This window comes from Periplaneta americana, chromosome 13 (genome assembly GCF_040183065.1).
Source record: "Periplaneta americana isolate PAMFEO1 chromosome 13, P.americana_PAMFEO1_priV1, whole genome shotgun sequence".
In the NCBI taxonomy this organism is placed as follows: domain Eukaryota; kingdom Metazoa; phylum Arthropoda; class Insecta; order Blattodea; family Blattidae; genus Periplaneta; species Periplaneta americana.
In genome coordinates, this window is record NC_091129.1 from 38,796,409 (window position 1) to 38,811,736 (window position 15,328).

The following is a 15,328-nucleotide window of genomic DNA, read 5'->3' on the forward strand; positions in this document are numbered from 1 at the left end:
CGTTCTACTTCCAATAGATCTACCACAATGATCTCAAGCTTCCTTTAAACATGGCGTTCATAGCTGTTAAAAATATTTTATTATACAAACGTCCTCCCAATACATATGCATGAGGTTCACTAGATTCCATTAATTCCGTCTCGTTCTTTAGCCGTACTATACCGCAACTACGTCTTCTACACCCACCCCTACTCGCCTGTATTGTGTATTCCGGTTTTCAGTGGTGTTCATGTTAGAGTAGCAGCTGCGGCGTCATCACACAAATTATAACTCGTTTGCGATATATGCCAACATTTCAGAGGCACAGCGGCACGCCACTACTCATATGAATGGCTCTTTCTGTGCCTTGTGTTCTTACTAGCATAGCAGTGGGAAAGAAATGAAGTATTGGATGTAAACTACTTCAAAACGTGACAATATTCATGAAATAGATTGTACATATTGTATCTACCAACTTCCGTTTTGAATAGTATTCCATACTCACAGCATATCAATTAAATTTAATCTAAATGCATTTGTAGATATATATTGAATAGCCTGCCTTTACTCGTAGTTTGACATGAAATATACGCTTCATGGAACAGACATTGATCTATTCCAGTCTGCGCCTCTAAAATTGATCAACAACACGATGACAATTACTAGGAACTCCTGGTATGACATTATTTTGTTGAATATGTGCTAAGGTCATAATTAGAGCACGGATTAAGGAGACAGATTCCGTGGATTCAAGTTAGTAATGTAGGGATGGAAACGTTACATTACGAACGTCATTTGTACAGGCAGTGGATATAGAAACATAACAGTTTTACCTAGTAATAGGTGATAATTTTCCAGCACATTAGATGGAACACACATATTGCATTTTTATGTAATAAATTACCAAAAATTATATATAGATTTGTTATACTTCGTTCTTACCTCCCTATTAATATTTTAAGATTAATTTTATTTATCCTTTGTGCAATATGTATTACGTTATGGCATTGTTGGTTGGAGCAGTGTTTCTATATCCATAAGAAAGTCGATGGATTTACTACAAATGAGAATAATCAAAATTTGTCTGAAAAAAACTTCTTGATTACCCTACTAAACTTCATATTTGGATTTTTACGTTTTCAAATTGGAGCTTATATATACATACACATTACTGACTTTCTTTCATAAGAACAAGAAAATTTTCAACAAATATTTGCATGATTATAATACGAGAAGAAACATATTATTTCATTTTACCAGAATCCAAAAGTTCAATGGCTGCTGATATGAAACATGGCTTCAATTGCTGCTTAAAACTTTACAACAAATTAAGTTCTCAGTACCCTGTTTCAGTTAACATAAGTATGATAAAATTTAAACTTAAAATTAAAGAAATTATTAAGAGAACTTAACATAAGATTAGATAATTAATTGCTAATAGGCTATTAGTCTTATATTATTATACTTGTAAATATTGGTTAGGAACGTTTTCAATTGTGATTATTCTTTATCATATAGGCTCTTATTTGTGTAATCAGTGCTGTTTTATTGCTTATATTAATTTGTTTATTTTATCTTCTTCTTTCTGCTTATCTACAGTGCGGTTTTGAACTCCCAACAAGCGTTTGCTCATACGGGGATAAATTCTTTAACTTATATTTCTGTTTTATGTATGTAATAGTTTCTAATGTGTCTTTGTTTCTGTTACATATTATACATAAATTAATAAATGTGTATTTAAATTAAATATTAACATAAGAATACACTGAAGTGAAGTTTCAATTTCCTAAAATTTTCAAACTAGAGACCTGAACATTTTTACATTTATAATGCTGCATATAAATATTCTCTGTAGAAAGTTTAATCCAATCTGGTTAAGAAATATAAGAATTACTAACGTTTTTGTAAATTTAAATGGCATTTTGGAAAATCGCTACTCTTTCCACAAATTTCAAAATTGTTATCTAAAATTTTGTCTGCCTTTGAGATTCTCATTACATGAAGAGAATTTGATGATATGAAGTACTTCTTTTATCCATATGTTTGGTAAATATTTCTACGGATAGGAATTTGTGAGACGATTGAGTTGCAAGAGAACCTTGACACATTATGATAAATTGTAATTTACAAGTTAGGCCTATTATGTTCGGAACAAGAGAAGGAAGAAAAATAATTTGAGTGTATGTACTGTAAATTCTGGAATCTTACCAAGAATAGCGAAGTACAGCTTCCTTAAGTTTGGCAGAAACTTTTGTTTCACGCATTTTATCCTCAAACTCAGCTGAAGTTAGCATGAAAGGAAAAAGCTTAAAGTGTCGCTGCGCTCACAGAGATAGGATAGTTAGGGGTGAATAGAGTATTCGAAAAGTAGGACACACGTGAAACCTTATCAACAAAAACTTCCTTTAATTTAGGAAGAGTTCCGAGAAAAGACTAAAGCTTCGAACGAAGCCGAAGAAAAGTAATAACAGAACTTTACTGTAGAGTTTAAATTAGAATGTGTACTAGCATAATAAAGAGTGAGGTTCTGAGAATCAATCCAGCCTCACATAATAGCTGTGTTAAATCAGTAAGACCCTTGTCCATCTGTCCACTACAAACACATACACGCATATACAGTGTGTTAACAAATATGTGCGAAAATTTTGAGGAATGTGTAGAGGACTTAAAATCGAGCAAAAATGTTCAATTCGCAGGCGGAGAGTTTCTACATCGTTCACAGGAGTCGAATACACAAACAACTTCAAGTGTCCCCACAAGTAGAAGTCCAGTGAGTTGAGATCTGGTGAGCGTGGAGGCCAAGCATTTCTTCCACCTCGCCCTATCCATCGGCCAGGGAATGTTGCATTAAGTTGTCTACGTACATCCAGACTGAAATGTGTGCTAATTGAGCAACACTGTCGGACAATACGTGCTATGCCAGGAATTTGGGAGCAGGTCCAGACGTCAATGCGACGAACTGGTGCCTGTATTCAGACAGGAGGTGACATATTGAACAGTTCCTGTAAACAAATGTACACAAACTGAAACTAATACATCAGTTTTGTAGTTCAAAATAATCCTCCTTGTAACCCCTATAGAGCGGCAACCAAGCATTTCCGGACTCATGTTTATATAACCTTTTTTTTTTTCTTCTCTACATATGAGGAAGCTTTACCTGAAGTTTTGCCCACTACTTTCGCTACACTCTTTATATACTTTAAACAACTTTCCAAGTTCTTAAACTTACTTTATCATCATCATCATCATCATCATCCAATTCAAGCACTAGATCTATACTGGGTTGCAAGAAACCTGTTCCACAAATTGCTATTCTCTCGTTAAATAAATGACCTTTAAACTATTTCAGTCTTTAAAGTATAGGTCATTGCAAATGTGATATTTAACGAACTGTTAGCTATTCCATCTTCAAACGGAAAAATTCAAAGCGACAGAGCCATCGTAGCCGGCGCAAATTATTCCCTTATTATACGTGCGTGTCGCTATGTTAATATCACAGTCTACTATATACAGTTACGAAGCTTGAGTTTATGAGGGTACTAGGAACAATAGAATGTGCAGGTACTATTTCGCATTGTCTGTAATGAGGCGATAGTAGCGATCCTAGTGTTTAGCAACTATCTATGGATGCATATTTACTTCGTATTGAGCTTCGCGACTGTATATACTAGACTGTGGTAATATTGTGTTTTTGGATATTCATTGTTTTCAAACTTTGCAAGTAGAAGAACAGGCATTAAATACTGACCCAGGCCAACTTGCAACGATTCTTAGTACAGATTGATAGAGAAGTAACCCTTCCTGTTTCGGTACATCTCATTCAAGTGTCCACTAGGGCTTTGAATTTTCATATGGCTACAGTCTATGCACCAATAACTTTGGGAAAATTGCAAATTGAGAAGAAATCCTGTTTTACTGTTTGTACAGAATTTCCTTGAGGCATAGTAATGTATTGTTCTCTCATTCTTGCAATGCAGTCACACATCTTATTATTCTACAAACTGTAGATTTATAAACGTGAATATGATCCACTACCACATTCTGAAAGGCTAATATTGTGTAATAGCGCAAGACAAACAACAGCTGGTTACTTGCTGATATTGTATTACTGCGTGCTATTTGTTTTCCAATATGATGCCCTATTTCATGCAAGAGAGCTATGAATGTGTCTTTCGATAATCTAAATCAATATTATCGTATTCTTCTAGAGGATTCGATCTGTCTCTCAGTATTCTTGGTCTTGGTAGATGTTGTACCATATCAAACATAGGCCTAACCTCTACGTCAGAGGATTCTATAATAGTAATAAAATTGTTTTATTCACAAAACTTTTCATGGCAGTTACTTACTTAACCGGGCCTTTTGTTTTAAACACATTTACGTCTATATAACACTTTTAAGATGCAACAAAATAATTTTTCATAATGGTTTTGTTACATTTATGGCTTAAAAGCCCTGTTAACTTAAAAATAAAGTGGTGTTCAAAATAAAGGTTTCGTTTAGAGAAATATAAGAGTGAAAATCGCAAGTTTCTACGACTTTCCGTTCTCTTAAAACTGCGTGTATAATGATACACCGGCTGTAGTCGTGACGTCACAACTCCAGGAAGTTCAATGCGATTCTTAGAGCTTCACTCAATAGCGTTTCGTACGGTGAAGCAACTAGTGCCTTATTATTTTATATATACGTTTGTGTGCTATTCTATCGGAAATGCCTCATTGTCTTGTTTTTGGGTGTTCAAATATTACGAACACATGAATAAGTATTCATGTATTTCCTAATCGCCAAAGATCACCGATTAGATTCAAAGCGTGGGTGAATCGAATAAATCGGTGTAATTTCGAACTCACCCGGAATTCTGTCGTTTATTCTGAACACTTCACACCAGAAGATTTTGAAATTACATCTCGGCTTTGAAATGAACTTCTGCCTATCAAAATAAGTAGATCAGTTTAAAAAAAAAGTGTAATTCCTTCTTTGAAATTGAAACCGGATGAAATTAATGGACCTCATCAATGCCAGAGAAAGACTGGTGCATATGTAAGGAAGAAGATTATAAAGCAAGCAATAGACTGGTCATTTACAAGTTCATGCCGCGAACTTTGTGAGACGGTGAACGAAGCAGCAGGGACCAACAAGTGATGATGCCAATTTAAACACACATACAAATTGCAATGAATTAGGTGTGCAGTGTGGGCTGGGGAGTGAAATTTTAGGAGTATTTCAAACTGTGAAAGTGAGGAAGTAAATGATATGGATGTATCGTTCTGTGAAACAATTACAGTAGTAGCAGTAGTGACGAGTGCACTGACTCCATAGGAGAAGAGGTTTTACCGAAATATAACAATTTAAAAATAGACAAGAGTGCTATATTTTTTATTGTGTAGGAATATTTACTCTCTCTATTCGACCTTTGTCCAATAAAAATTTCGATGTGTATATTGATAAAAATTTATCAGTTAAAACTTTGAATTGTTTTAAAAAATGCAGGTTGTAATAGTTTTTGAAATTGATTACTTTTTTCTCATCGAGTTATCACTAACATTGAAACAATTATAAATGACCAAGAATAAGTTTATTGGAGGTAAAGTTATTAAAAGTTTATAAAAGGTAGGAACAATTTAATGGTTAAAAAATGTTAAAATTAAGATAATTTTTTAATGTTCTGAGTGTTGGTTGCAAAATATAATAAATTGTGGTGATTTTTTAAAATTAAGAACAATTTCTAATTAATAATAATTCGAAATTTCCCTTCTATCGGTAGTTTGAAAGTTTCTCTACTCATTGTCAGGTCGGGTATTCACGACGAATTTCGTTTATTACCCATGAAGGTATGACTTTTTTGTTTCTCTTCCGAGGGGATTCCAAGAATTAATTCAGTAAACAAATTGTTTGTAAGCTACATAGCGTATGTTCCTGTTATTTACCTCCCGTAACTCTTCCCTTTCAAAATTAAGACTCCGTCCTCACCATCATAACATGCCTAGCAGTATTCAACGTGTCTCTGTTTAGTACAACAGCGTGAAATGCATTATGAAAATTATGTACTCATAATACTCGTACACTCAGCACTTTCCTTTACATACCTTACCATTGCACTTCCACAGCAACAGAAACACTCTTGATGAGTTGCTGAAGAAACACCAGTCCGGTCTGTATTCTCACTGCTTTCTTTCCATATTCTTACAATTTTATCTTTCCTGGGCTCAAATTGATATGGCCTGATTCCAGCCGTGATTCGTGTAAAGAACTATTTCATGTAAGACATGACACCAGACACCAGAAATTTACACTAATAATAGAAAGAGACTGATGCGGGAAGAAGCTTACAATTACCGTTTGCTGCTACTCAGGGCCTGGCATACTCTGCATAGTGGATTTGTGACGTCACTTCTGTAACTCCGGGGTTTTAACTGTGGATTGTCGCTGTACTATTAATAGAACGACGCTCGGGTTTTCACAGAAACTAATCTATACACCTACTCTGTTAGAATCATTTTCTACCTAAAAGTGCATTTTTTTAAGTTGACAAGGCCTTTAAGAGTAACTATTTTAATACTTTAATTAATAATAATTCAGTTTAAGTAATGAATAGTTTGCAACGCTGTTACAAGATGCGTGCTACACCCTAAGCCTGAGTACCGTGGGGACAGAGTGTAATGGCAGTCTCCTCATCACTGCCATCAATGCTGCAGGGAAGATTGTTTCCGTCTAGTGGCAAGTGCTACTGAATTCACTGCCATGTAGCAGTTTTTTTTCTAAAACCAGTGGCTGCTGATTAACTGAGGCAAGTGAGGCCAGGTCTGAGTCAGTTGGCTTAACTGAAATGAAATTTTGTGTTTTTATATAATATTCTGTATTAGTCATTTGAATTAAGCATATATTGCTGCAGAAGTATTTGAAAACTTTGTGATGTATATAGACCTGTTTTGCAGTAAAAATTTGTTCCTGCGGCCAGAATCGCTCGTGTCGAGTCTGACTTCTGCATTTCATATGTTTTCGTGGGCTTTGTGGTTGAAATTGAAACGTTGTACCTGAAAAACAATTCGTCTGGCCTCGTGGCCTGGTCAGCTTTCCCTCCTCCCATCCATGGACTGGTCTCAAGGGTGGAATGGATTGGGTATAGCAGTGATGACTTGTCTTCCTAAATAGACCATAAATAACATAAAAATTTCCGCTTTTTAGCAGGCAGAGACCCACATTGTTCTCACCCGTTATGTCTTAGTTTATGACTTAAGCGAGAGTGTTGTACTATTGTATTTCATAGTACAGTAGTGAGGTGGTTCAATGTTTTTATGTGTTTCGGGAAAATATAAACAGAAATAGATGCGAGGAATAATGATGATGTATTTAATCCATTGTTAGAGTGTCCTTTTTCGAGAAGAAATTATATTGAAAGAAAGGAAGTTTTAAATAAAGATATAGCTTACCGAGATACCTACAGCATCGCTGACAATTTCCTTGACAGGTAATCTTAAAATGCGAGTTTCTATTGCATCCTGATAAGGGCAACATAAATGGTTAAGTAGTAATGTGGTGCAAAACAAATTTAAATAAAAATAAACCTTGTTTGTTGCTGTTGAAGGAAAAAGATAAAAAGGAAAGAAAGGAAGAATACTGCTAGAAAAAAATTGATTTCGTAATAAATAAAAAAAGAACACATAATGGCGAAGGAAGATCCTATTCCTCTTATCTTAAGGAATTAGTGTGTGAAGTTACTGTTATTGAACACCTTCCACCCTGCTTGAATTTTCGTACCACCATTCACAGAAGAGATGCAGCTCTTTGCTTGTTTCATTCTCTTGAACTGAAACAACCCAGAACTCACCACGTGGAGGTGGCTGCATGTCGAGTCCCGCCCTGCCCATCCCAACCTCCCTACCATGTGGGCAAGTGCATTCCATTATTCCTTCTTTGTCATTTTCAATTAATGTTCGACTTGAATCAGTATTTAGGTTTCCATTTCATATCTTTTTTGTCTCAATTTATGAAAGTCACATGATTAAGGTACTATAATCAATCACTGCATGTCAGTACAACGAAAAATATGAAGAAATGCTTGATGTCATGCTTTTAGTCTGCCATATATTTGTTTCCCTTCTGTAGGACCGTGCATATAAATGTATACACTATAGTTAAGTGTAAGGTAACTTTCGGTACGATGGACAATATTTTTTTACGTGAATTTAGGTAAGTTTCATTTCTTTTATTACTGATCCAGGTTGTCGTACTGTACAAGATGGTCCTAATCACAATACCATCAGGAGCTACTTTCAGAGTATGTTATATTGAGACGATGAAGATGTTTTCCATGTAGTTCACACTATTTGTCATTATGAATAAAACGACTAAGTCTCTCCTTGTTTTACAACAATCTTTCATCCAGATTTCACTTGTTCTCTTTGATAAGTCACATTTCCGTTGAACATTGTAGCAGATCAGTCCAAATTCAGAATTAGTTACACGTTTAATAACTTCTTGTGAGTTTTCTGTTTCAGCAGAAGAATCGTAATTTTCGATTGCAAGTATAAAATTTCGAACAATTCTTCAATGTTAGATATTCTAACTTTCTTAATGATACAAATGATACTGATTTTAAAAAAGTAATATTCTTAAATCCATAGGCATTTTACATAATCATTTATATAGGTAATGTTTAATTTTTAAACTTTATAAATTGCATATTGTAGGCTACTATGATTACCACCTATTGTATTGATATATTCCATATTTGTCTCCATTCCATATATGTATTTTTCCGGCATTGTTTTCCGGACCTATATGATCATCTGTTATGGTAGACGGATGTATTAATAATTATTATTTATATCTAAAATTTCTGCATTCTTGTAGCATAAAAGATTATTGATTATTGCAGACAATAGTAAAATTTATTGTAATTTTAGAAATTACGATTATGTCCTTTATTACGGTGTTGCAATATCAAAGTTTAAAGTTTGCATTGCGATGGTGTAGGTCAATAAATTATCAACTGTTTAATATTTCAAGTTGTATATACTGTGAATTGTATGTCTCTGTTGGGTACAATTTTAGTTCTGTTTCTTATTCCAATTTCCGTTTTTACGTCCATCTATTTCTTCAGTAAAATAAGTGTTCTCGAATACAAGATTAATACATTTGTATAATATGTAATGAGATTTCTTGAAGTCATGCCTCAAAATTTAGGTAAACAAATTTTTTTGTTACAAAATTGCAGTGACACTGACTATTCAGTGAATACTCGATGAAATAATTTAGAGAGCGGAATTGTAAACCATTATCTGAAGTTAACTGTGCAGTTTACTATTACTCGTCCATGTGAAAACAAAAGCATTAAACTCTTTCCTTTATCGATCGTACAGTCGTATCCAAAGAAACTAGACACTATAAAAGAGTCAGTTTAATTTATTAACAGCTTACCATCAAGTACATTATGGTAAACTTAAATAGCACATACTTCAACTGAAGTATTGTAGCTAATGTAGATGTAAATGTAACGCATTCGCAGTAGGTACCAACCACTTTCACTATAACGATCACTATCGATCAACATATTCGAAGAGAATTATACCAGGTATCCCATCTGCGCCGTTTTGAAAACGATTATAGAAAACCTATCAACAAGAGAGCACAAAGGATTTTCTAAATTTCAGGGACAATGCTTTCATGAAATCAGTGTGATGGCGATTGTTGCTGGTTTAGATCCATGGCTAAATATACTGAAAAAGAATTGTAGTTTGTAATTATTATTATTATTGTTATTATTATTATCATTATTATTGTTATTATTATTATTATTATTATCATTATTATTATTATTATTATTATTATTATTATTATTATTATTATTATTATTATTATTATTATTTATTAACATCACTTTCAAACTACTGCCGGTAAAGCCTTCGAGCTGCAGTTGCATTTTGCTTTGTTTCACCGTAGAGCAGAACAAAGTCAGTGTCCTCATCATTCGTAAACGCACCAGGAACTTCGTTTTTATCATTTATTAGTAACAAAACAGGAACAAAGTAAATGGACCGGGCTCATAATCCTGTTACTAGTTGTACTTGACATTTCAACCAGTAGGACACTCGAGTCAAATGCTTTCATATCCGTTCCCTAAGCCTCAGAACTAGGCAGCTATTTAGCGTTTTATGTACGAAAGGAAGTCACGTTCAACACAAGAGGACGCAGATGGGCCGCCTGGTAGCTATGCTACACTAGGGTTGCAGTAAACAATGCTGTCTGTACAAATGAAAATAGCCGAAATTGAAATGAAGTGATCACTTAAATAGTGCTTACACTGCAAGGAACTTCTTTGAATGTCGCAAAATGTGGTAGATGCGTAAGAATAACATGAAATATCACTGATTATTTTGCATGACGAAATCGTCGTGTCTCATAGTGGACGGCCATTGTATGTTTTAATTTCAAATAAGAATTGATTTATTCTTGATAAAAATTGTGTCGTGTGTATCATTTTGGGGTAAACTGACTGGGCAACAAAATATTCAGCTGACTCTTCATAAACCGAAGATTCCTTATAATAATTATTTTTAAGGAGCTGTTACTATTAAACTGTTACAGAAAATAAACGACACATTTTGTTAAGAATTTGAAATATAATTTACTTCACTTCAATGTAATTAGTGTCAGCGAGATGATATTTGGCGAAGTTGATTCTGAGATTTGTCATTTTATTACCTGACAATCGTTTTATAGTTAGTATAAACCTCTGGAAAATAGTAAACAGATAATCAACTCAAGTGGTAATCGAACCCACGCCTGAGCACACCTCCGATTTTCAAATTTAGTTTATCAAAACATTCAATTAATATGATGTAATTTTTGTTACTTACATAATCTTACTTCATGAGCTGCTTAATATTAATATGAATTGGCGATATCTGATTATCACAGTTACACGTCCAGTAAAAGCTCTCTGCACTTTTGTCCACTCAGTAATCATTGTAGTAAAGTCAACTTCAACTTGAAGAACTTAGAAGACATTCAGCCCATTACTTTGCTGCCACAACTTGAAATGTTTTCAATTTGAATACAGGAAACGTGCAGTGGAATAAAAATATCTGTTAAAGATCCAGTTATTGAAAAGACTACAATTTATTTTTAAATCGACAAAACTGATTGTGTAATGATACATTACTTGATTGTAGAAATTTAAAATTAATATAGGGCAGATCAGATCAGATCAGATCAGACACTAAGGTTTTGGTGCAAAAATAAGGTTCAGGTTAAAATAAAGGGTGTATTTAATGTACGTAAATTATTAGATATCAGGAAGTTACATGTCAGCATTTTTACCACAAATAAATTTATACAGAAGTTACAAACAAACAATACATAAAAACAAACAAATAGAAAAAAAGACAGATACAGAAATGAAGCTCAGATTAAGAGTAGGGGAAGGCCAGAAATCTGCGATAACTAAGGATTTGGATATTAAAATTGCAAAGGATGCGATAAAAGAAATCTAGGGATGTGATCAAGAAATGGAACTAAAGTGGAATTGTATAAAAATCGATAAGTATGAGAGAGAGAGAGAGAGAGAGAGAGAGAGAGAGAGAGGGAGAGAGAGAGAGAGGAAGTGTAGAATCAAATGAGTAGAGAAAAAATATAAGTTGGCCTATTTATTGGAAGTGAAAATAATGAGAAAGAAAACTTATGTGTAGGTGGAGTAGTGAAAAACTGAAAATGAGCGCAAATAGGAAGAGTGAATAATAATAGCGAAAAAGTGTTAAGAGAATTGAATAAGTGACAACAAGAAAGTAGTGCTAAAATTTGAACTTTGAAACAGTAAAATAATATAAAAGAAAAATAGGAGAAAAGGTCAATGAAAAAATAGGGTAAATGACACAATATGATAATGTATAGACAAAGTGAAATTAAGATTTTAGTGAATATTAGAGAAAAAGGGAGATTGAAAGAAGTAGCCTATGTATTATCTCTGGTCCTGGTCCTGGTCCTGGTCCTGGTCCTGGTCCTGGCCCTGGCCCTAGCCCTAGCCCTGGTCCTGGTCCTGGCCCTGGTCCTGGTCCTGGCCCTGGTCCTGGCCCTGGCCCTGGCCCTGGTCCTGGTCCTGGCCCTGGTCCTGGTCCTGGTCCTGGTCCTGGCCCTGGCCCTGGCCCTGGTCCTGGTCCTGGTCCTGGCCCTGGCCCTGGTCCTGGTCCTGGCCCTGGCCCTGGTCCTGGCCCTGGCCCTGGTCCTGGTCCTGGTCCTGGCCCTGGTCCTGGCCCTGGCCCTGGCCCTGGCCCTGGTCCTGGCCCTGGCCCTGGCCCTGGCCCTGGCCCTGGCCCTGGCCCTGGCCCTGGCCCTGGCCCTGGTCCTGGTCCTGGCCCTGGCCCTGGTCCTGGTCCTGGCCCTGGCCCTGGTCCTGGTCCTAGATACAGCAGTTTTCCTTTGTTCAAAACATATTCAATGACCCTTTCATATAATTTTTGTTGTATTTCTTTCTACGTTTGACCCTGATTACCTGTAATCTGTAAGTACGTTGCATGCATTTGTTATTTTTTCCACCAGACAGTATTGTTATACCATAAAGAAATTTAAAGAAAAAAATGGTCTTGTGGAATGAGAAAAACGCTAAGAAAATAACATCCCAAAATAAGACTGCTACATAATCAGTGCATTGATAAGCATATATTTTTCACGAAGATGTATACAATGGTAATACTTATCATTTAAAATTATTTGGACCACAAAAAGCAGCAAATATTCTTCATTTAACAAAGGAAATCGGATGTTGTATTCACTCACAAATTCAAAGCTACAAATCTCACAACTCTCGAAATAATTTCCAAAAGAACCGCTCATGTTATTGCAAGAGCGCAGTGAACAAAATCTATTTTATAGTACAACTTCTGTCACTTACATATGTCACCAAAGTTACACTTATTTCTAGTATAATTTCATGGTAAATTTAAAAATAAATACCAGGAAATTATCCGTGTATCGAAATTAGCCGAGTTTTCCCTATTGATTAGGGTTATATAGCAATAAATTTTTCGAGATTTAATACTAAGAGATTAATTATCAAGGAAGTACAGTAATTTAGAGTAAGGTAAATAAAAATTACAAATTTTACTGAATAGAAGCTTGTGTGGAATTGAGGGCAATTTTAGCTACAGAACTACGACGGCACGAGAAGTCAATAGCAGAATGCAGTTAATTCTCAGTTAGCAAGATGCAGTGTTCACAACAGTAATTCAGAAAACGGGAAACTTCTATAACACTATGATATGCCAAAGCGTTTAATATTATCAGGAAAATGAAATTATGATTTAAGAACATTCAAACATTATACTAATTTTATAATATTATAAAACTGTTTTATCTTCCTGTATTTAAGGTGCGATTACCATTGTAGCTGTAGATTTAATTTTTCTAGAATTTGCCTTTATTAAATTGGTCTTTTCAAAATTATTTCACACATATTTACAGTACATATGCACTCATGTAGGCGTAATGGATACGAATAGGAAACTACATTGTGTAGCTGACAAGAACTTATTTAACTGTTCTAATGTTACGATGAAAGAGTAATGGAACGGAGAAAAATTCTCTCCGGCGCCGGGATTTGAACCCGGGTTTTCAGCTCTACGTGCTGATGCTTTATCCACTAAGCCACACCGGATACAACTCCGACGCCGGTCAGAATCGTCTCAGATTAAGCTCCAACTCTTGGTTTCCCTCTAATGTTGTTATATTAATGCCGATTATTGTATATTATTTCAGGCACCTACCATCTGCCCAAAGCCATTTCGTATGTTCTTTATTTATGCAGTAAATTTTAGACGTATAATGAAATAAATTGCAAGACAACTCAATATTTTGTGTACAATGTAAATTTAATATCGGCAACATTTAGTAACATCCAGTGTTATACTTAAAATATTGGTACAGTAACCATTTAGATTATATAAACGCAAATAATTTATTTTTATTAGCGTTTCTCGAAAGGATACATGCTTCAGTTGCCTTTGATATAACAGTGTTAGTCCGAAATTACATTTATGAGTTTTAATCGCTCTTTAATTGTTCCCTTTAATTTACACATTTCCAAAAAAAAAAAAAAAAAAAAAACATGACAAAGACATTTATCAACTTACTTTAAATGATTTTTAATCCAAATAGGCCTAATATTCAAAGAAAATTCTGGACGCTGTTTTCTTCTCATAATTATGTAAATAATTTATATTTAACTATATATCTAATTGTTTTTGTAACGGCTGCTCAGAGTTCGCTGTGGTGCTCCATGGATGGGTAATTTTTTAAAACATTGATCTGCGAGTATTGCATGATATTTCGTAAATTATAAAATACTACGGAACTCATGTTCAATAAAAATGATTTGTAAGTTTTCTGAAACTAGTTATGATAGTAAAGGGAAGTTGACAGAGTCCCTTTTCTTTATTCTTTGTAACTTATTTAATTTGCAAAAATAAACTGTACGAACTGTATGCTTTCAACGGTTTCACTACATCTAATACAGTTACTTAACCTTTATTTTAAAAAAACATCTTTGTAGAGTGGAATAGATTGTACAACTAATTTCATCTTCGGAATATGTATGATAAGAACTTCCTTGTGTTAAATATTAACGTACCTTGTTAACATGTTTCGACCTATTTTCAGTAATCTTCGGAACTGGTCGTTGTTGGTCTTGGCGCCTCTTGTTTCCTGTGTTGGTGCGTTCGTAGTGTAGAGTCAACACACAACTCAATTTCAAAACACATACACTCTTTGACTCTACACTACGAACGCACCAACACAGGAAACAAGAGGCGCCAAGACCAACAACGACCAGTTCCGAAGATTACTGAAAATAGCTCGAAACATGTTAACAAGGTACGTTAATATTTAACACAAAGTTCTTATCATACATATTCCGAAGTGATACAGTGTTAAAAAATTGTGTAATCAAGATGTATAACTAATTTCAGTTGGCTCTAAATACATTGATACAAATGGTGCGAACTTGAGAAAGAGCCTAAACTATGTTTTTCCTTGGTATCACTAAATTTAAATGTACTTATTATCTGTTTCTATGTAGAACGGGAACATTGGGATATTTTCTTAGAAATCGTCCTTTTACTTTTCAAAAATCTCTGTTTTTCAGATGTCATTCATTAAAATCCTTTGCTCTAATATAAATTTCAGTGGTGTAATTTGAGCGAGCTAATCTAGAGAACTGAAATGTGAGGATTCGATCGTTAAGTGTAACTGAAGTGGAGCTGAGGAAAAGATCTAGGAATAATTAGTTAAGTGTTAAGGAGAAGACGCATAGAATAAACCAGTGAAAGGGAAATTAGTAAAGCGAGTTAAAATAAGT

At 34.6% G+C, this 15,328-nt stretch overlaps 1 long non-coding RNA gene across 2 annotated transcripts in view; it reads right to left on the bottom strand.

Annotated features, from left to right (window-relative positions):
• Nucleotides 1-6,655, bottom strand: part of LOC138711814 (uncharacterized) — a 37,556-nt gene extending 30,901 nt beyond the window's left edge. For both annotated transcript variants that reach the window (XR_011335472.1, XR_011335471.1), the window contains exon 1: nucleotides 6,066-6,655. This is a non-coding gene — a long non-coding RNA (uncharacterized lncRNA). The remainder of the gene's footprint in view (nucleotides 1-6,065) is intronic.
• Nucleotides 6,656-15,328: the final 8,673 nt, after the last annotated feature.